The sequence below is a fragment of the Phyllobates terribilis genome, unplaced genomic scaffold (genome assembly GCF_046119375.1).
Source record: "Phyllobates terribilis strain yellow unplaced genomic scaffold, ASM4611937v1 Scaffold_499__1_contigs__length_1316695, whole genome shotgun sequence".
Taxonomy (NCBI): Eukaryota; Metazoa; Chordata; class Amphibia; order Anura; family Dendrobatidae; genus Phyllobates; species Phyllobates terribilis.
Genome location: NW_027363259.1, coordinates 593,732 through 614,566, shown reverse-complemented (window position 1 = coordinate 614,566; position 20,835 = coordinate 593,732). Strand labels below are relative to the sequence as shown.

Sequence of the window (20,835 nt, the reverse complement as noted above, 5' to 3'; positions counted from 1 at the left end):
GAATGTCGCTGAGAAGCTCACAGAGACCGCCATAAGCAACAGTTTAACAGAATGCCACAGACTAATCAACCAAACTTTTTGGGTTGGGTTCTCTTTTATAGTCTGCAGGCATTAAATGAAAGAAGTCAGTGTTCCAGCAGAAGGAGACAACGTTTCAGAAAAGGCATTGTAGCAAACCAAAAAAGAAATTTTAAGCGCAGCAGAGTAACCAGCGCACATACCTGTTAGCTCAGGTGAGTTTAAAAGGCTGCTGTTGATAACAAGGGCATTTGCTAAATAGATGGTGTGTGTGCAACAATATACTGAAAGGTCAATTATATTGTGCAGCTTATCTCACCACCTGTAGTTATTTAGGTGAAAGCTCCAAAATGCTTGCCTAATATGTCTGTTTATCCAAAAGGAAGTAAAAAGGGAGAGCTAGAAAGATAGCATTGCATCACATTACATGGCAATGCAATGCACAGTTGCTGAAGTTGAACCAAAATGAGCTTGTAATCTGGCTTCTGCAACTTTGAACATGAAAAATCCAATGAGGAGAAGAAAAGCAGAGCCAAAGAGTCCATCCCAAAATCCGACAAACAAGCAAAATGAACAAAAAACATTGAATTCAATTCTTTCTGATTTTAGAAACTGCATTAAAGAAGGGGTGCACCGGTCCTGGAGATACTGCAATACCAGGTCAATGCGTGGAGTGGACAGAGCAAGCTCTTTTTCCATCTCCCTGTTCTAAAAATCCATTTAATATATGGTCCCCAGATAGGGGACGTATCAGATATTAAACTGATAAGAACAGATACTACACTTGATCTTAGCCAAAAGGCCGAGAAGCGATAACCAGAATTGGTTTCAAACTACGGAGCCACCCAAGGATCCTAAAAAGTCCATTTGTGGAGATGAGCTCCTGGACTCCCGTTAAGAAGACATGTTGTCAACCTCTAGATCCCTTACATGCCTGCACTTTTCGGCTTGCTGCTGCTGCAATCCACGCGTTTTAGATCTGCATAACTCCACCTCTTTAAACACAGCACCTTCACCCCCTGCTGTTCCCACCCGCCTCAACACCGTTGGAAGGGAGGAGAACCAATTAAGGCGGGGGGTGGGGTGGAACGAGCAGCTGTCTACCCTTAGCAGGAGGGCTCCTGATTACATACCTCTCCTGCTGCTGCTGCTGGCTGTCCAGCAGCAGACTGAAGGTGGCTGCTGCTGTGCACAGGTATATAAAGACTCAGAGCCTATTATGACACGCGCAGCCAGCGTTCTATTGCCACATTCCATCTACTGCAGGCAGGATACCTGGCTGGCTGAATGTCGCTGAGAAGCTCACAGAGACCGCCATAAGCAACAGTTTAACAGAATGCCACAGACTAATCAACCAAACTTTTTGGGTTGGGTTCTCTTTTATAGTCTGCAGGCATTAAATGAAAGAAGTCAGTGTTCCAGCAGAAGGAGACAACGTTTCAGAAAAGGCATTGTAGCAAACCAAAAAAGAAATTTTAAGCGCAGCAGAGTAACCAGCGCACATACCTGTTAGCTCAGGTGAGTTTAAAAGGCTGCTGTTGATAACAAGGGCATTTGCTAAATAGATGGTGTGTGTGCAACAATATACTGAAAGGTCAATTATATTGTGCAGCTTATCTCACCACCTGTAGTTATTTAGGTGAAAGCTCCAAAATGCTTGCCTAATATGTCTGTTTATCCAAAAGGAAGTAAAAAGGGAGAGCTAGAAAGATAGCATTGCATCACATTACATGGCAATGCAATGCACAGTTGCTGAAGTTGAACCAAAATGAGCTTGTAATCTGGCTTCTGCAACTTTGAACATGAAAAATCCAATGAGGAGAAGAAAAGCAGAGCCAAAGAGTCCATCCCAAAATCCGACAAACAAGCAAAATGAACAAAAAACATTGAATTCAATTCTTTCTGATTTTAGAAACTGCATTAAAGAAGGGGTGCACCGGTCCTGGAGATACTGCAATACCAGGTCAATGCGTGGAGTGGACAGAGCAAGCTCTTTTTCCATCTCCCTGTTCTAAAAATCCATTTAATATATGGTCCCCAGATAGGGGACGTATCAGATATTAAACTGATAAGAACAGATACTACACTTGATCTTAGCCAAAAGGCCGAGAAGCGATAACCAGAATTGGTTTCAAACTACGGAGCCACCCAAGGATCCTAAAAAGTCCATTTGTGGAGATGAGCTCCTGGACTCCCGTTAAGAAGACATGTTGTCAACCTCTAGATCCCTTACATGCCTGCACTTTTCGGCTTGCTGCTGCTGCAATCCACGCGTTTTAGATCTGCATAACTCCACCTCTTTAAACACAGCACCTTCACCCCCTGCTGTTCCCACCCGCCTCAACACCGTTGGAAGGGAGGAGAACCAATTAAGGCGGGGGGTGGGGTGGAACGAGCAGCTGTCTACCCTTAGCAGGAGGGCTCCTGATTACATACCTCTCCTGCTGCTGCTGCTGCTGGCTGTCCAGCAGCAGACTGAAGGTGGCTGCTGCTGTGCACAGGTATATAAAGGCTCAGAGCCTATTATGACACGCGCAGCCAGCGTTCCATTGCCACATTCCATCTACTGCAGGCAGGATACCTGGCTGGCTGAATGTCGCTGAGAAGCTCACAGAGACCGCCATAAGCAACAGTTTAACAGAATGCCACAGACTAATCAACCAAACTTTTTGGGTTGGGTTCTCTTTTATAGTCTGCAGGCATTAAATGAAAGAAGTCAGTGTTCCAGCAGAAGGAGACAACGTTTCAGAAAAGGCATTGTAGCAAACCAAAAAAGAAATTTTAAGCGCAGCAGAGTAACCAGCGCACATACCTGTTAGCTCAGGTGAGTTTAAAAGGCTGCTGTTGATAACAAGGGCATTTGCTAAATAGATGGTGTGTGTGCAACAATATACTGAAAGGTCAATTATATTGTGCAGCTTATCTCACCACCTGTAGTTATTTAGGTGAAAGCTCCAAAATGCTTGCCTAATATGTCTGTTTATCCAAAAGGAAGTAAAAAGGGAGAGCTAGAAAGATAGCATTGCATCACATTACATGGCAATGCAATGCACAGTTGCTGAAGTTGAACCAAAATGAGCTTGTAATCTGGCTTCTGCAACTTTGAACATGAAAAATCCAATGAGGAGAAGAAAAGCAGAGCCAAAGAGTCCATCCCAAAATCCGACAAACAAGCAAAATGAACAAAAAACATTGAATTCAGTTCTTTCTGATTTTAGAAACTGCATTAAAGAAGGGGTGCACCGGTCCTGGAGATACTGCAATACCAGGTCAATGCGTGGAGTGGACAGAGCAAGCTCTTTTTCCATCTCCCTGTTCTAAAAATCCATTTAATATATGGTCCCCAGATAGGGGACGTATCAGATATTAAACTGATAAGAACAGATACTACACTTGATCTTAGCCAAAAGGCCGAGAAGCGATAACCAGAATTGGTTTCAAACTACGGAGCCACCCAAGGATCCTAAAAAGTCCATTTGTGGAGATGAGCTCCTGGACTCCTGTTAAGAAGACATGTTGTCAACCTCTAGATCCCTTACATGCCTGCACTTTTCGGCTTGCTGCTGCTGCAATCCACGCGTTTTAGATCTGCATAACTCCACCTCTTTAAACACAGCACCTTCACCCCCTGCTGTTCCCACCCGCCTCAACACCGTTGGAAGGGAGGAGAACCAATTAAGGCGGGGGGTGGGGTGGAACGAGCAGCTGTCTACCCTTAGCAGGAGGGCTCCTGATTACATACCTCTCCTGCTGCTGCTGCTGCTGGCTGTCCAGCAGCAGACTGAAGGTGGCTGCTGCTGTGCACAGGTATATAAAGGCTCAGAGCCTATTATGACACGCGCAGCCAGCGTTCCATTGCCACATTCCATCTACTGCAGGCAGGATACCTGGCTGGCTGAATGTCGCTGAGAAGCTCACAGAGACCGCCATAAGCAACAGTTTAACAGAATGCCACAGACTAATCAACCAAACTTTTTGGGTTGGGTTCTCTTTTATAGTCTGCAGGCATTAAATGAAAGAAGTCAGTGTTCCAGCAGAAGGAGACAACGTTTCAGAAAAGGCATTGTAGCAAACCAAAAAAGAAATTTTAAGCGCAGCAGAGTAACCAGCGCACATACCTGTTAGCTCAGGTGAGTTTAAAAGGCTGCTGTTGATAACAAGGGCATTTGCTAAATAGATGGTGTGTGTGCAACAATATACTGAAAGGTCAATTATATTGTGCAGCTTATCTCACCACCTGTAGTTATTTAGGTGAAAGCTCCAAAATGCTTGCCTAATATGTCTGTTTATCCAAAAGGAAGTAAAAAGGGAGAGCTAGAAAGATAGCATTGCATCACATTACATGGCAATGCAATGCACAGTTGCTGAAGTTGAACCAAAATGAGCTTGTAATCTGGCTTCTGCAACTTTGAACATGAAAAATCCAATGAGGAGAAGAAAAGCAGAGCCAAAGAGTCCATCCCAAAATCCGACAAACAAGCAAAATGAACAAAAAACATTGAATTCAATTCTTTCTGATTTTAGAAACTGCATTAAAGAAGGGGTGCACCGGTCCTGGAGATACTGCAATACCAGGTCAATGCGTGGAGTGGACAGAGCAAGCTCTTTTTCCATCTCCCTGTTCTAAAAATCCATTTAATATATGGTCCCCAGATAGGGGACGTATCAGATATTAAACTGATAAGAACAGATACTACACTTGATCTTAGCCAAAAGGCCGAGAAGCGATAACCAGAATTGGTTTCAAACTACGGAGCCACCCAAGGATCCTGAAAAGTCCATTTGTGGAGATGAGCTCCTGGACTCCCGTTAAGAAGACATGTTGTCAACCTCTAGATCCCTTACATGCCTGCACTTTTCGGCTTGCTGCTGCTGCAATCCACGCGTTTTAGATCTGCATAACTCCACCTCTTTAAACACAGCACCTTCACCCCCTGCTGTTCCCACCCGCCTCAACACCGTTGGAAGGGAGGAGAACCAATTAAGGCGGGGGGTGGGGTGGAACGAGCAGCTGTCTACCCTTAGCAGGAGGGCTCCTGATTACATACCTCTCCTGCTGCTGCTGCTGCTGGCTGTCCAGCAGCAGACTGAAGGTGGCTGCTGCTGTGCACAGGTATATAAAGGCTCAGAGCCTATTATGACACGCGCAGCCAGCGTTCCATTGCCACATTCCATCTACTGCAGGCAGGATACCTGGCTGGCTGAATGTCGCTGAGAAGCTCACAGAGACCGCCATAAGCAACAGTTTAACAGAATGCCACAGACTAATCAACCAAACTTTTTGGGTTGGGTTCTCTTTTATAGTCTGCAGGCATTAAATGAAAGAAGTCAGTGTTCCAGCAGAAGGAGACAACGTTTCAGAAAAGGCATTGTAGCAAACCAAAAAAGAAATTTTAAGCGCAGCAGAGTAACCAGCGCACATACCTGTTAGCTCAGGTGAGTTTAAAAGGCTGCTGTTGATAACAAGGGCATTTGCTAAATAGATGGTGTGTGTGCAACAATATACTGAAAGGTCAATTATATTGTGCAGCTTATCTCACCACCTGTAGTTATTTAGGTGAAAGCTCCAAAATGCTTGCCTAATATGTCTGTTTATCCAAAAGGAAGTAAAAAGGGAGAGCTAGAAAGATAGCATTGCATCACATTACATGGCAATGCAATGCACAGTTGCTGAAGTTGAACCAAAATGAGCTTGTAATCTGGCTTCTGCAACTTTGAACATGAAAAATCCAATGAGGAGAAGAAAAGCAGAGCCAAAGAGTCCATCCCAAAATCCGACAAACAAGCAAAATGAACAAAAAACATTGAATTCAATTCTTTCTGATTTTAGAAACTGCATTAAAGAAGGGGTGCACCGGTCCTGGAGATACTGCAATACCAGGTCAATGCGTGGAGTGGACAGAGCAAGCTCTTTTTCCATCTCCCTGTTCTAAAAATCCATTTAATATATGGTCCCCAGATAGGGGACGTATCAGATATTAAACTGATAAGAACAGATACTACACTTGATCTTAGCCAAAAGGCCGAGAAGCGATAACCAGAATTGGTTTCAAACTACGGAGCCACCCAAGGATCCTAAAAAGTCCATTTGTGGAGATGAGCTCCTGGACTCCCGTTAAGAAGACATGTTGTCAACCTCTAGATCCCTTACATGCCTGCACTTTTCGGCTTGCTGCTGCTGCAATCCACGCGTTTTAGATCTGCATAACTCCACCTCTTTAAACACAGCACCTTCACCCCCTGCTGTTCCCACCCGCCTCAACACCGTTGGAAGGGAGGAGAACCAATTAAGGCGGGGGGTGGGGTGGAACGAGCAGCTGTCTACCCTTAGCAGGAGGGCTCCTGATTACATACCTCTCCTGCTGCTGCTGCTGCTGCTGGCTGTCCAGCAGCAGACTGAAGGTGGCTGCTGCTGTGCACAGGTATATAAAGGCTCAGAGCCTATTATGACACGCGCAGCCAGCGTTCCATTGCCACATTCCATCTACTGCAGGCAGGATACCTGGCTGGCTGAATGTCGCTGAGAAGCTCACAGAGACCGCCATAAGCAACAGTTTAACAGAATGCCACAGACTAATCAACCAAACTTTTTGGGTTGGGTTCTCTTTTATAGTCTGCAGGCATTAAATGAAAGAAGTCAGTGTTCCAGCAGAAGGAGACAACGTTTCAGAAAAGGCATTGTAGCAAACCAAAAAAGAAATTTTAAGCGCAGCAGAGTAACCAGCGCACATACCTGTTAGCTCAGGTGAGTTTAAAAGGCTGCTGTTGATAACAAGGGCATTTGCTAAATAGATGGTGTGTGTGCAACAATATACTGAAAGGTCAATTATATTGTGCAGCTTATCTCACCACCTGTAGTTATTTAGGTGAAAGCTCCAAAATGCTTGCCTAATATGTCTGTTTATCCAAAAGGAAGTAAAAAGGGAGAGCTAGAAAGATAGCATTGCATCACATTACATGGCAATGCAATGCACAGTTGCTGAAGTTGAACCAAAATGAGCTTGTAATTTGGCTTCTGCAACTTTGAACATGAAAAATCCAATGAGGAGAAGAAAAGCAGAGCCAAAGAGTCCATCCCAAAATCCGACAAACAAGCAAAATGAACAAAAAACATTGAATTCAATTCTTTCTGATTTTAGAAACTGCATTAAAGAAGGGGTGCACCGGTCCTGGAGATACTGCAATACCAGGTCAATGCGTGGAGTGGACAGAGCAAGCTCTTTTTCCATCTCCCTGTTCTAAAAATCCATTTAATATATGGTCCCCAGATAGGGGACGTATCAGATATTAAACTGATAAGAACAGATACTACACTTGATCTTAGCCAAAAGGCCGAGAAGCGATAACCAGAATTGGTTTCAAACTACGGAGCCACCCAAGGATCCTAAAAAGTCCATTTGTGGAGATGAGCTCCTGGACTCCCGTTAAGAAGACATGTTGTCAACCTCTAGATCCCTTACATGCCTGCACTTTTCGGCTTGCTGCTGCTGCAATCCACGCGTTTTAGATCTGCATAACTCCACCTCTTTAAACACAGCACCTTCACCCCCTGCTGTTCCCACCCGCCTCAACACCGTTGGAAGGGAGGAGAACCAATTAAGGCGGGGGGTGGGGTGGAACGAGCAGCTGTCTACCCTTAGCAGGAGGGCTCCTGATTACATACCTCTCCTGCTGCTGCTGCTGCTGGCTGTCCAGCAGCAGACTGAAGGTGGCTGCTGCTGTGCACAGGTATATAAAGGCTCAGAGCCTATTATGACACGCGCAGCCAGCGTTCCATTGCCACATTCCATCTACTGCAGGCAGGATACCTGGCTGGCTGAATGTCGCTGAGAAGCTCACAGAGACCGCCATAAGCAACAGTTTAACAGAATGCCACAGACTAATCAACCAAACTTTTTGGGTTGGGTTCTCTTTTATAGTCTGCAGGCATTAAATGAAAGAAGTCAGTGTTCCAGCAGAAGGAGACAACGTTTCAGAAAAGGCATTGTAGCAAACCAAAAAAGAAATTTTAAGCGCAGCAGAGTAACCAGCGCACATACCTGTTAGCTCAGGTGAGTTTAAAAGGCTGCTGTTGATAACAAGGGCATTTGCTAAATAGATGGTGTGTGTGCAACAATATACTGAAAGGTCAATTATATTGTGCAGCTTATCTCACCACCTGTAGTTATTTAGGTGAAAGCTCCAAAATGCTTGCCTAATATGTCTGTTTATCCAAAAGGAAGTAAAAAGGGAGAGCTAGAAAGATAGCATTGCATCACATTACATGGCAATGCAATGCACAGTTGCTGAAGTTGAACCAAAATGAGCTTGTAATCTGGCTTCTGCAACTTTGAACATGAAAAATCCAATGAGGAGAAGAAAAGCAGAGCCAAAGAGTCCATCCCAAAATCCGACAAACAAGCAAAATGAACAAAAAACATTGAATTCAATTCTTTCTGATTTTAGAAACTGCATTAAAGAAGGGGTGCACCGGTCCTGGAGATACTGCAATACCAGGTCAATGCGTGGAGTGGACAGAGCAAGCTCTTTTTCCATCTCCCTGTTCTAAAAATCCATTTAATATATGGTCCCCAGATAGGGGACGTATCAGATATTAAACTGATAAGAACAGATACTACACTTGATCTTAGCCAAAAGGCCGAGAAGCGATAACCAGAATTTGTTTCAAACTACGGAGCCACCCAAGGATCCTAAAAAGTCCATTTGTGGAGATGAGCTCCTGGACTCCCGTTAAGAAGACATGTTGTCAACCTCTAGATCCCTTACATGCCTGCACTTTTCGGCTTGCTGCTGCTGCAATCCACGCATTTTAGATCTGCATAACTCCACCTCTTTAAACACAGCACCTTCACCCCCTGCTGTTCCCACCCGCCTCAACACCGTTGGAAGGGAGGAGAACCAATTAAGGCGGGGGGTGGGGTGGAACGAGCAGCTGTCTACCCTTAGCAGGAGGGCTCCTGATTACATACCTCTCCTGCTGCTGCTGCTGCTGCTGGCTGTCCAGCAGCAGACTGAAGGTGGCTGCTGCTGTGCACAGGTATATAAAGGCTCAGAGCCTATTATGACACGCGCAGCCAGCGTTCCATTGCCACATTCCATCTACTGCAGGCAGGATACCTGGCTGGCTGAATGTCGCTGAGAAGCTCACAGAGACCGCCATAAGCAACAGTTTAACAGAATGCCACAGACTAATCAACCAAACTTTTTGGGTTGGGTTCTCTTTTATAGTCTGCAGGCATTAAATGAAAGAAGTCAGTGTTCCAGCAGAAGGAGACAACGTTTCAGAAAAGGCATTGTAGCAAACCAAAAAAGAAATTTTAAGCGCAGCAGAGTAACCAGCGCACATACCTGTTAGCTCAGGTGAGTTTAAAAGGCTGCTGTTGATAACAAGGGCATTTGCTAAATAGATGGTGTGTGTGCAACAATATACTGAAAGGTCAATTATATTGTGCAGCTTATCTCACCACCTGTAGTTATTTAGGTGAAAGCTCCAAAATGCTTGCCTAATATGTCTGTTTATCCAAAAGGAAGTAAAAAGGGAGAGCTAGAAAGATAGCATTGCATCACATTACATGGCAATGCAATGCACAGTTGCTGAAGTTGAACCAAAATGAGCTTGTAATCTGGCTTCTGCAACTTTGAACATGAAAAATCCAATGAGGAGAAGAAAAGCAGAGCCAAAGAGTCCATCCCAAAATCCGACAAACAAGCAAAATGAACAAAAAACATTGAATTCAATTCTTTCTGATTTTAGAAACTGCATTAAAGAAGGGGTGCACCGGTCCTGGAGATACTGCAATACCAGGTCAATGCGTGGAGTGGACAGAGCAAGCTCTTTTTCCATCTCCCTGTTCTAAAAATCCATTTAATATATGGTCCCCAGATAGGGGACGTATCAGATATTAAACTGATAAGAACAGATACTACACTTGATCTTAGCCAAAAGGCCGAGAAGCGATAACCAGAATTGGTTTCAAACTACGGAGCCACCCAAGGATCCTAAAAAGTCCATTTGTGGAGATGAGCTCCTGGACTCCCGTTAAGAAGACATGTTGTCAACCTCTAGATCCCTTACATGCCTGCACTTTTCGGCTTGCTGCTGCTGCAATCCACGCGTTTTAGATCTGCATAACTCCACCTCTTTAAACACAGCACCTTCACCCCCTGCTGTTCCCACCCGCCTCAACACCGTTGGAAGGGAGGAGAACCAATTAAGGCGGGGGGTGGGGTGGAACGAGCAGCTGTCTACCCTTAGCAGGAGGGCTCCTGATTACATACCTCTCCTGCTGCTGCTGCTGCTGCTGGCTGTCCAGCAGCAGACTGAAGGTGGCTGCTGCTGTGCACAGGTATATAAAGGCTCAGAGCCTATTATGACACGCGCAGCCAGCGTTCCATTGCCACATTCCATCTACTGCAGGCAGGATACCTGGCTGGCTGAATGTCGCTGAGAAGCTCACAGAGACCGCCATAAGCAACAGTTTAACAGAATGCCACAGACTAATCAACCAAACTTTTTGGGTTGGGTTCTCTTTTATAGTCTGCAGGCATTAAATGAAAGAAGTCAGTGTTCCAGCAGAAGGAGACAACGTTTCAGAAAAGGCATTGTAGCAAACCAAAAAAGAAATTTTAAGCGCAGCAGAGTAACCAGCGCACATACCTGTTAGCTCAGGTGAGTTTAAAAGGCTGCTGTTGATAACAAGGGCATTTGCTAAATAGATGGTGTGTGTGCAACAATATACTGAAAGGTCAATTATATTGTGCAGCTTATCTCACCACCTGTAGTTATTTAGGTGAAAGCTCCAAAATGCTTGCCTAATATGTCTGTTTATCCAAAAGGAAGTAAAAAGGGAGAGCTAGAAAGATAGCATTGCATCACATTACATGGCAATGCAATGCACAGTTGCTGAAGTTGAACCAAAATGAGCTTGTAATCTGGCTTCTGCAACTTTGAACATGAAAAATCCAATGAGGAGAAGAAAAGCAGAGCCAAAGAGTCCATCCCAAAATCCGACAAACAAGCAAAATGAACAAAAAACATTGAATTCAATTCTTTCTGATTTTAGAAACTGCATTAAAGAAGGGGTGCACCGGTCCTGGAGATACTGCAATACCAGGTCAATGCGTGGAGTGGACAGAGCAAGCTCTTTTTCCATCTCCCTGTTCTAAAAATCCATTTAATATATGGTCCCCAGATAGGGGACGTATCAGATATTAAACTGATAAGAACAGATACTACACTTGATCTTAGCCAAAAGGCCGAGAAGCGATAACCAGAATTGGTTTCAAACTACGGAGCCACCCAAGGATCCTAAAAAGTCCATTTGTGGAGATGAGCTCCTGGACTCCCGTTAAGAAGACATGTTGTCAACCTCTAGATCCCTTACATGCCTGCACTTTTCGGCTTGCTGCTGCTGCAATCCACGCGTTTTAGATCTGCATAACTCCACCTCTTTAAACACAGCACCTTCACCCCCTGCTGTTCCCACCCGCCTCAACACCGTTGGAAGGGAGGAGAACCAATTAAGGCGGGGGGTGGGGTGGAACGAGCAGCTGTCTACCCTTAGCAGGAGGGCTCCTGATTACATACCTCTCCTGCTGCTGCTGCTGCTGGCTGTCCAGCAGCAGACTGAAGGTGGCTGCTGCTGTGCACAGGTATATAAAGGCTCAGAGCAGATTATGACACGCGCAGCCAGCGTTCCATTGCCACATTCCATCTACTGCAGGCAGGATACCTGGCTGGCTGAATGTTGCTGAGAAGCTCACAGAGACCGCCATAAGCAACAGTTTAACAGAATGCCACAGACTAATCAACCAAACTTTTTGGGTTGGGTTCTCTTTTATAGTCTGCAGGCATTAAATGAAAGAAGTCAGTGTTCCAGCAGAAGGAGACAACGTTTCAGAAAAGGCATTGTAGCAAACCAAAAAAGAAATTTTAAGCGCAGCAGAGTAACCAGCGCACATACCTGTTAGCTCAGGTGAGTTTAAAAGGCTGCTGTTGATAACAAGGGCATTTGCTAAATAGATGGTGTGTGTGCAACAATATACTGAAAGGTCAATTATATTGTGCAGCTTATCTCACCACCTGTAGTTATTTAGGTGAAAGCTCCAAAATGCTTGCCTAATATGTCTGTTTATCCAAAAGGAAGTAAAAAGGGAGAGCTAGAAAGATAGCATTGCATCACATTACATGGCAATGCAATGCACAGTTGCTGAAGTTGAACCAAAATGAGCTTGTAATCTGGCTTCTGCAACTTTGAACATGAAAAATCCAATGAGGAGAAGAAAAGCAGAGCCAAAGAGTCCATCCCAAAATCCGACAAACAAGCAAAATGAACAAAAAACATTGAATTCAATTCTTTCTGATTTTAGAAACTGCATTAAAGAAGGGGTGCACCGGTCCTGGAGATACTGCAATACCAGGTCAATGCGTGGAGTGGACAGAGCAAGCTCTTTTTCCATCTCCCTGTTCTAAAAATCCATTTAATATATGGTCCCCAGATAGGGGACGTATCAGATATTAAACTGATAAGAACAGATACTACACTTGATCTTAGCCAAAAGGCCGAGAAGCGATAACCAGAATTGGTTTCTAACTACGGAGCCACCCAAGGATCCTAAAAAGTCCATTTGTGGAGATGAGCTCCTGGACTCCCGTTAAGAAGACATGTTGTCAACCTCTAGATCCCTTACATGCCTGCACTTTTCGGCTTGCTGCTGCTGCAATCCACGCGTTTTAGATCTGCATAACTCCACCTCTTTAAACACAGCACCTTCACCCCCTGCTGTTCCCACCCGCCTCAACACCGTTGGAAGGGAGGAGAACCAATTAAGGCGGGGGGTGGGGTGGAACGAGCAGCTGTCTACCCTTAGCAGGAGGGCTCCTGATTACATACCTCTCCTGCTGCTGCTGCTGCTGGCTGTCCAGCAGCAGACTGAAGGTGGCTGCTGCTGTGTACAGGTATATAAAGGCTCAGAGCCTATTATGACACGCGCAGCCAGCGTTCCATTGCCACATTCCATCTACTGCAGGCAGGATACCTGGCTGGCTGAATGTCGCTGAGAAGCTCACAGAGACCGCCATAAGCAACAGTTTAACAGAATGCCACAGACTAATCAACCAAACTTTTTGGGTTGGGTTCTCTTTTATAGTCTGCAGGCATTAAATGAAAGAAGTCAGTGTTCCAGCAGAAGGAGACAACGTTTCAGAAAAGGCATTGTAGCAAACCAAAAAAGAAATTTTAAGCGCAGCAGAGTAACCAGCGCACATACCTGTTAGCTCAGGTGAGTTTAAAAGGCTGCTGTTGATAACAAGGGCATTTGCTAAATAGATGGTGTGTGTGCAACAATATACTGAAAGGTCAATTATATTGTGCAGCTTATCTCACCACCTGTAGTTATTTAGGTGAAAGCTCCAAAATGCTTGCCTAATATGTCTGTTTATCCAAAAGGAAGTAAAAAGGGAGAGCTAGAAAGATAGCATTGCATCACATTACATGGCAATGCAATGCACAGTTGCTGAAGTTGAACCAAAATGAGCTTGTAATCTGGCTTCTGCAACTTTGAACATGAAAAATCCAATGAGGAGAAGAAAAGCAGAGCCAAAGAGTCCATCCCAAAATCCGACAAACAAGCAAAATGAACAAAAAACATTGAATTCAATTCTTTCTGATTTTAGAAACTGCATTAAAGAAGGGGTGCACCGGTCCTGGAGATACTGCAATACCAGGTCAATGCGTGGAGTGGACAGAGCAAGCTCTTTTTCCATCTCCCTGTTCTAAAAATCCATTTAATATATGGTCCCCAGATAGGGGACGTATCAGATATTAAACTGATAAGAACAGATACTACACTTGATCTTAGCCAAAAGGCCGAGAAGCGATAACCAGAATTGGTTTCAAACTACGGAGCCACCCAAGGATCCTAAAAAGTCCATTTGTGGAGATGAGCTCCTGGACTCCCGTTAAGAAGACATGTTGTCAACCTCTAGATCCCTTACATGCCTGCACTTTTCGGCTTGCTGCTGCTGCAATCCACGCGTTTTAGATCTGCATAACTCCACCTCTTTAAACACAGCACCTTCACCCCCTGCTGTTCCCACCCGCCTCAACACCGTTGGAAGGGAGGAGAACCAATTAAGGCGGGGGGTGGGGTGGAACGAGCAGCTGTCTACCCTTAGCAGGAGGGCTCCTGATTACATACCTCTCCTGCTGCTGCTGCTGCTGGCTGTCCAGCAGCAGACTGAAGGTGGCTGCTGCTGTGTACAGGTATATAAAGGCTCAGAGCCTATTATGACACGCGCAGCCAGCGTTCCATTGCCACATTCCATCTACTGCAGGCAGGATACCTGGCTGGCTGAATGTCGCTGAGAAGCTCACAGAGACCGCCATAAGCAACAGTTTAACAGAATGCCACAGACTAATCAACCAAACTTTTTGGGTTGGGTTCTCTTTTATAGTCTGCAGGCATTAAATGAAAGAAGTCAGTGTTCCAGCAGAAGGAGACAACGTTTCAGAAAAGGCATTGTAGCAAACCAAAAAAGAAATTTTAAGCGCAGCAGAGTAACCAGCGCACATACCTGTTAGCTCAGGTGAGTTTAAAAGGCTGCTGTTGATAACAAGGGCATTTGCTAAATAGATGGTGTGTGTGCAACAATATACTGAAAGGTCAATTATATTGTGCAGCTTATCTCACCACCTGTAGTTATTTAGGTGAAAGCTCCAAAATGCTTGCCTAATATGTCTGTTTATCCAAAAGGAAGTAAAAAGGGAGAGCTAGAAAGATAGCATTGCATCACATTACATGGCAATGCAATGCACAGTTGCTGAAGTTGAACCAAAATGAGCTTGTAATCTGGCTTCTGCAACTTTGAACATGAAAAATCCAATGAGGAGAAGAAAAGCAGAGCCAAAGAGTCCATCCCAAAATCCGACAAACAAGCAAAATGAACAAAAAACATTGAATTCAATTCTTTCTGATTTTAGAAACTGCATTAAAGAAGGGGTGCACCGGTCCTGGAGATACTGCAATACCAGGTCAATGCGTGGAGTGGACAGAGCAAGCTCTTTTTCCATCTCCCTGTTCTAAAAATCCATTTAATATATGGTCCCCAGATAGGGGACGTATCAGATATTAAACTGATAAGAACAGATACTACACTTGATCTTAGCCAAAAGGCCGAGAAGCGATAACCAGAATTGGTTTCAAACTACGGAGCCACCCAAGGATCCTAAAAAGTCCATTTGTGGAGATGAGCTCCTGGACTCCCGTTAAGAAGACATGTTGTCAACCTCTAGATCCCTTACATGCCTGCACTTTTCGGCTTGCTGCTGCTGCAATCCACGCGTTTTAGATCTGCATAACTCCACCTCTTTAAACACAGCACCTTCACCCCCTGCTGTTCCCACCCGCCTCAACACCGTTGGAAGGGAGGAGAACCAATTAAGGCGGGGGGTGGGGTGGAACGAGCAGCTGTCTACCCTTAGCAGGAGGGCTCCTGATTACATACCTCTCCTGCTGCTGCTGCTGCTGGCTGTCCAGCAGCAGACTGAAGGTGGCTGCTGCTGTGCACAGGTATATAAAGGCTCAGAGCCTATTATGACACGCGCAGCCAGCGTTCCATTGCCACATTCCATCTACTGCAGGCAGGATACCTGGCTGGCTGAATGTCGCTGAGAAGCTCACAGAGACCGCCATAAGCAACAGTTTAACAGAATGCCACAGACTAATCAACCAAACTTTTTGGGTTGGGTTCTCTTTTATAGTCTGCAGGCATTAAATGAAAGAAGTCAGTGTTCCAGCAGAAGGAGACAACGTTTCAGAAAAGGCATTGTAGCAAACCAAAAAAGAAATTTTAAGCGCAGCAGAGTAACCAGCGCACATACCTGTTAGCTCAGGTGAGTTTAAAAGGCTGCTGTTGATAACAAGGGCATTTGCTAAATAGATGGTGTGTGTGCAACAATATACTGAAAGGTCAATTATATTGTGCAGCTTATCTCACCACCTGTAGTTATTTAGGTGAAAGCTCCAAAATGCTTGCCTAATATGTCTGTTTATCCAAAAGGAAGTAAAAAGGGAGAGCTAGAAAGATAGCATTGCATCACATTACATGGCAATGCAATGCACAGTTGCTGAAGTTGAACCAAAATGAGCTTGTAATCTGGCTTCTGCAACTTTGAACATGAAAAATCCAATGAGGAGAAGAAAAGCAGAGCCAAAGAGTCCATCCCAAAATCCGACAAACAAGCAAAATGAACAAAAAACATTGAATTCAATTCTTTCTGATTTTAGAAACTGCATTAAAGAAGGGGTGCACCGGTCCTGGAGATACTGCAATACCAGGTCAATGCGTGGAGTGGACAGAGCAAGCTCTTTTTCCATCTCCCTGTTCTAAAAATCCATTTAATATATGGTCCCCAGATAGGGGACGTATCAGATATTAAACTGATAAGAACAGATACTACACTTGATCTTAGCCAAAAGGCCGAGAAGCGATAACCAGAATTGGTTTCAAACTACGGAGCCACCCAAGGATCCTAAAAAGTCCATTTGTGGAGATGAGCTCCTGGACTCCCGTTAAGAAGACATGTTGTCAACCTCTAGATCCCTTACATGCCTGCACTTTTCGGCTTGCTGCTGCTGCAATCCACGCGTTTTAGATCTGCATAACTCCACCTCTTTAAACACAGCACCTTCACCCCCTGCTGTTCCCACCCGCCTCAACACCGTTGGAAGGGAGGAGAACCAATTAAGGCGGGGGGTGGGGTGGAACGAGCAGCTGTCTACCCTTAGCAGGAGGGCTCCTGATTACATACCTCTCCTGCTGCTGCTGCTGCTGCTGGCTGTCCAGCAGCAGACTGAAGGTGGCTGCTGCTGTGCACAGGTATATAAAGGCTCAGAGCCTATTATGACACGCGCAGCCAGCGTTCCATTGCCACATTCCATCTACTGCAGGCAGGATACCTGGCTGGCTGAATGTCGCTGAGAAGCTCACAGAGACCGCCATAAGCAACAGTTTAACAGAATGCCACAGACTAATCAACCAAACTTTTTGGGTTGGGTTCTCTTTTATAGTCTGCAGGCATTAAATGAAAGAAGTCAGTGTTCCAGCAGAAGGAGACAACGTTTCAGAAAAGGCATTGTAGCAAACCAAAAAAGAAATTTTAAGCGCAGCAGAGTAACCAGCGCACATACCTGTTAGCTCAGGTGAGTTTAAAAGGCTGCTGTTGATAACAAGGGCATTTGCTAAATAGATGGTGTGTGTGCAACAATATACTGAAAGGTCAATTATATTGTGCAGCTTATCTCACCACCTGTAGTTATTTAGGGGAAAGCTCCAAAATGCTTGCCTAATATGTCTGTTTATCCAAAAGGAAGTAAAAAGGGAGAGCTAGAAAGATAGCATTGCATCACATTACATGGCAATGCAATGCACAGTTGCTGAAGTTGAACCAAAATGAGCTTGTAATCTGGCTTCTGCAACTTTGAACATGAAAAATCCAATGAGGAGAAGAAAAGCAGAGCCAAAGAGTCCATCCCAAAATCCGACAAACAAGCAAAATGAACAAAAAACATTGAATTCAATTCTTTCTGATTTTAGAAACTGCATTAAAGAAGGGGTGCACCGGTCCTGGAGATACTGCAATACCAGGTCAATGCGTGGAGTGGACAGAGCAAGCTCTTTTTCCATCTCCCTGTTCTAAAAATCCATTTAATATATGGTCCCCAGATAGGGGACGTATCAGATATTAAACTGATAAGAACAGATACTACACTTGATCTTAGCCAAAAGGCCGAGAAGCGATAACCAGAATTGGTTTCAAACTACGGAGCCACCCAAGGATCCTAAAAAGTCCATTTGTGGAGATGAGCTCCTGGACTCCCGTTAAGAAGACATGTTGTCAACCTCTAGATCCCTTACATGCCTGCACTTTTCGGCTTGCTGCTGCTGCAATCCACGCGTTTTAGATCTGCATAACTCCACCTCTTTAAACACAGCACCTTCACCCCCTGCTGTTCCCACCCGCCTCAACACCGTTGGAAGGGAGGAGAACCAATTAAGGCGGGGGGTGGGGTGGAACGAGCAGCTGTCTACCCTTAGCAGGAGGGCTCCTGATTACATACCTCTCCTGCTGCTGCTGCTGCTGGCTGTCCAGCAGCAGACTGAAGGTGGCTGCTGCTGTGCACAGGTATATAAAGGCTCAGAGCCTATTATGACACGCGCAGCCAGCGTTCCATTGCCACATTCCATCTACTGCAGGCAGGATACCTGGCTGGCTGAATGTCGCTGAGAAGCTCACAGAGACCGCCATAAGCAACAGTTTAACAGAATGCCACAGACTAATCAACCAAACTTTTTGGGTTGGGTTCTCTTTTATAGTCTGCAGGCATTAAATGAAAGAAGTCAGTGTTCCAGCAGAAGGAGACAACGTTTCAGAAAAGGCATTGTAGCAAACCAAAAAAGAAATTTTAAGCGCAGCAGAGTAACCAGCGCACATACCTGTTAGCTCAGGTGAGTTTAAAAGGCTGCTGTTGATAACAAGGGCATTTGCTAAATAGATGGTGTGTGTGCAACAATATACTGAAAGGTCAATTATATTGTGCAGCTTATCTCACCACCTGTAGTTATTTAGGTGAAAGCTCCAAAATGCTTGCCTAATATGTCTGTTTATCCAAAAGGAAGTAAAAAGGGAGAGCTAGAAAGATAGCATTGCATCACATTACATGGCAATGCAATGCACAGTTGCTGAAGTTGAACCAAAATGAGCTTGTAATCTGGCTTCTGCAACTTTGAACATGAAAAATCCAATGAGGAGAAGAAAAGCAGAGCCAAAGAGTCCATCCCAAAATCCGACAAACAAGCAAAATGAACAAAAAACATTGAATTCAATTCTTTCTGATTTTAGAAACTGCATTAAAGAAGGGGTGCACCGGTCCTGGAGATACTGCAATACCAGGTCAATGCGTGGAGTGGACAGAGCAAGCTCTTTTTCCATCTCCCTGTTCTAAAAATCCATTTAATATATGGTCCCCAGATAGGGGACGTATCAGATATTAAACTGATAAGAACAGATACTACACTTGATCTTAGCCAAAAGGCCGAGAAGCGATAACCAGAATTGGTTTCAAACTACGGAGCCACCCAAGGATCCTAAAAAGTCCATTTGTGGAGATGAGCTCCTGGACTCCCGTTAAGAAGACATGTTGTCAACCTCTAGATCCCTTACATGCCTGCACTTTTCGGCTTGCTGCTGCTGCAATCCACGCGTTTTAGATCTGCATAACTCCACCTCTTTAAACACAGCACCTTCACCCCCTGCTGTTCCCACCCGCCTCAACACCGTTGGAAGGGAGGAGAACCAATTAAGGCGGGGGGTGGGGTGGAACGAGCAGCTGTCTACCCTTAGCAGGAGGGCTCCTGATTACATACCTCTCCTGCTGCTGCTGCTGCTGGCTGTCCAGCAGCAGACTGAAGGTGGCTGCTGCTGTGCACAGGTATATAAAGGCTCAGAGCCTATTATGACACGCGCAGCCAGCGTTCCATTGCCACATTCCATCTACTGCAGGCAGGATACCTGGCTGGCTGAATGTCGCTGAGAAGCTCACAGAGACCGCCATAAGCAACAGTTTAACAGAATGCCACAGACTAATCAACCAAACTTTTTGGGTTGGGTTCTCTTTTATAGTCTGCAGGCATTAAATGAAAGAAGTCAGTGTTCCAGCAGAAGGAGACAACGTTTCAGAAAAGGCATTATAGCAAACCAAAAAAGAAATTTTAAGCGCAGCAGAGTAACCAGCGCACATACCTGTTAGCTCAGGTGAGTTTAAAAAGGCTGCTGTTGATAACAAGGGCATTTGCTAAATAGATGGTGTGTGTGCAACAATATACTGAAAGGTCAATTATATTGTGCAGCTTATCTCACCACCTGTAGTTATTTAGGTGAAAGCTCCAAAATGCTTGCCTAATATGTCTGTTTATCCAAAATGAAGTAAAAAGGGAGAGCTAGAAAGATAGCATTGCATCACATTACATGGCAATGCAATGCACAGTTGCTGAAGTTGAACCAAAATGAGCTTGTAATCTGGCTTCTGCAACTTTGAACATGAAAAATCCAATGAGGAGAAGAAAAGCAGAGCCAAAGAGTCCATCCCAAAATCCGACAAACAAGCAAAATGAACAAAAAACATTGAATTCAATTCTTTCTGATTTTAGAAACTGCATTAAAGAAGGGGTGCACCGGTCCTGGAGATACTGCAATACCAGGTCAATGCGTGGAGTGGACAGAGCAAGCTCTTTTTCCATCTCCCTGTTCTAAAAATCCATTTAATATATGGTCCCCAGATAGGGGACGTATCAGATATTAAACTGATAAGAACAGATACTACACTTGATCTTAGCCAAAAGGCCGAGAAGCGATAACCAGAATTGGTTTCAAACTACGGAGCCACCCAAGGATCCTAAAAAGTCCATTTGTGGAGATGAGCTCCTGGACTCCCGTTAAGAAGACATGTTGTCAACCTCTAGATCCCTTACATGCCTGCACTTTTCGGCTTGCTGCTGCTGCAATCCACGCGTTTTAGATCTGCATAACTCCACCTCTTTAAACACAGCACCTTCACCCCCTGCTGTTCCCACCCGCCTCAACACCGTTGGAAGGGAGGAGAACCAATTAAGGCGGGGGGTGGGGTGGAACGAGCAGCTGTCTACCCTTAGCAGGAGGGCTCCTGATTACATACCTCTCCTGCTGCTGCTGCTGCTGGCTGTCCAGCAGCAGACTGAAGGTGGCTGCTGCTGTGCACAGGTATATAAAGGCTCAGAGC

General features: G+C 44.9%; 16 non-coding genes across 16 annotated transcripts; all 16 read right to left on the bottom strand.

Annotated features, from left to right (window-relative positions):
- Positions 1–641: 641 nt before the first annotated feature.
- LOC141230646 (U2 spliceosomal RNA) lies at positions 642–832 on the bottom strand. Its single transcript, XR_012297100.1, has one exon. It is a non-coding gene; the product is annotated as a U2 spliceosomal RNA (small nuclear RNA).
- A 1,112-nt stretch (positions 833–1,944) lies between these two features.
- LOC141230645 (U2 spliceosomal RNA) lies at positions 1,945–2,135 on the bottom strand. The gene has a single exon (XR_012297099.1). It is a non-coding gene; the product is annotated as a U2 spliceosomal RNA (small nuclear RNA).
- A 1,115-nt stretch (positions 2,136–3,250) lies between these two features.
- LOC141230644 (U2 spliceosomal RNA) lies at positions 3,251–3,441 on the bottom strand. Its single transcript, XR_012297098.1, has one exon. It is a non-coding gene; the product is annotated as a U2 spliceosomal RNA (small nuclear RNA).
- A 1,115-nt stretch (positions 3,442–4,556) lies between these two features.
- LOC141230643 (U2 spliceosomal RNA) lies at positions 4,557–4,747 on the bottom strand. The gene has a single exon (XR_012297097.1). It is a non-coding gene; the product is annotated as a U2 spliceosomal RNA (small nuclear RNA).
- A 1,115-nt stretch (positions 4,748–5,862) lies between these two features.
- Positions 5,863–6,053, bottom strand: LOC141230642 (U2 spliceosomal RNA). The gene has a single exon (XR_012297096.1). It is a non-coding gene; the product is annotated as a U2 spliceosomal RNA (small nuclear RNA).
- A 1,118-nt stretch (positions 6,054–7,171) lies between these two features.
- Positions 7,172–7,362, bottom strand: LOC141230641 (U2 spliceosomal RNA). Its single transcript, XR_012297095.1, has one exon. It is a non-coding gene; the product is annotated as a U2 spliceosomal RNA (small nuclear RNA).
- A 1,115-nt stretch (positions 7,363–8,477) lies between these two features.
- Positions 8,478–8,668, bottom strand: LOC141230639 (U2 spliceosomal RNA). The gene has a single exon (XR_012297094.1). It is a non-coding gene; the product is annotated as a U2 spliceosomal RNA (small nuclear RNA).
- A 1,118-nt stretch (positions 8,669–9,786) lies between these two features.
- On the bottom strand, positions 9,787–9,977 carry LOC141230638 (U2 spliceosomal RNA). The gene has a single exon (XR_012297093.1). It is a non-coding gene; the product is annotated as a U2 spliceosomal RNA (small nuclear RNA).
- Positions 9,978–11,095: 1,118 nt separating this feature from the next.
- LOC141230636 (U2 spliceosomal RNA) lies at positions 11,096–11,286 on the bottom strand. Its single transcript, XR_012297091.1, has one exon. It is a non-coding gene; the product is annotated as a U2 spliceosomal RNA (small nuclear RNA).
- Positions 11,287–12,401: 1,115 nt separating this feature from the next.
- Positions 12,402–12,592, bottom strand: LOC141230635 (U2 spliceosomal RNA). Its single transcript, XR_012297090.1, has one exon. It is a non-coding gene; the product is annotated as a U2 spliceosomal RNA (small nuclear RNA).
- Positions 12,593–13,707: 1,115 nt separating this feature from the next.
- Positions 13,708–13,898, bottom strand: LOC141230634 (U2 spliceosomal RNA). Its single transcript, XR_012297089.1, has one exon. It is a non-coding gene; the product is annotated as a U2 spliceosomal RNA (small nuclear RNA).
- Positions 13,899–15,013: 1,115 nt separating this feature from the next.
- LOC141230633 (U2 spliceosomal RNA) lies at positions 15,014–15,204 on the bottom strand. The gene has a single exon (XR_012297088.1). It is a non-coding gene; the product is annotated as a U2 spliceosomal RNA (small nuclear RNA).
- A 1,115-nt stretch (positions 15,205–16,319) lies between these two features.
- On the bottom strand, positions 16,320–16,510 carry LOC141230632 (U2 spliceosomal RNA). Its single transcript, XR_012297087.1, has one exon. It is a non-coding gene; the product is annotated as a U2 spliceosomal RNA (small nuclear RNA).
- A 1,118-nt stretch (positions 16,511–17,628) lies between these two features.
- LOC141230631 (U2 spliceosomal RNA) lies at positions 17,629–17,819 on the bottom strand. Its single transcript, XR_012297086.1, has one exon. It is a non-coding gene; the product is annotated as a U2 spliceosomal RNA (small nuclear RNA).
- Positions 17,820–18,934: 1,115 nt separating this feature from the next.
- LOC141230630 (U2 spliceosomal RNA) lies at positions 18,935–19,125 on the bottom strand. Its single transcript, XR_012297085.1, has one exon. It is a non-coding gene; the product is annotated as a U2 spliceosomal RNA (small nuclear RNA).
- Positions 19,126–20,241: 1,116 nt separating this feature from the next.
- LOC141230629 (U2 spliceosomal RNA) lies at positions 20,242–20,432 on the bottom strand. The gene has a single exon (XR_012297084.1). It is a non-coding gene; the product is annotated as a U2 spliceosomal RNA (small nuclear RNA).
- Positions 20,433–20,835: the final 403 nt, after the last annotated feature.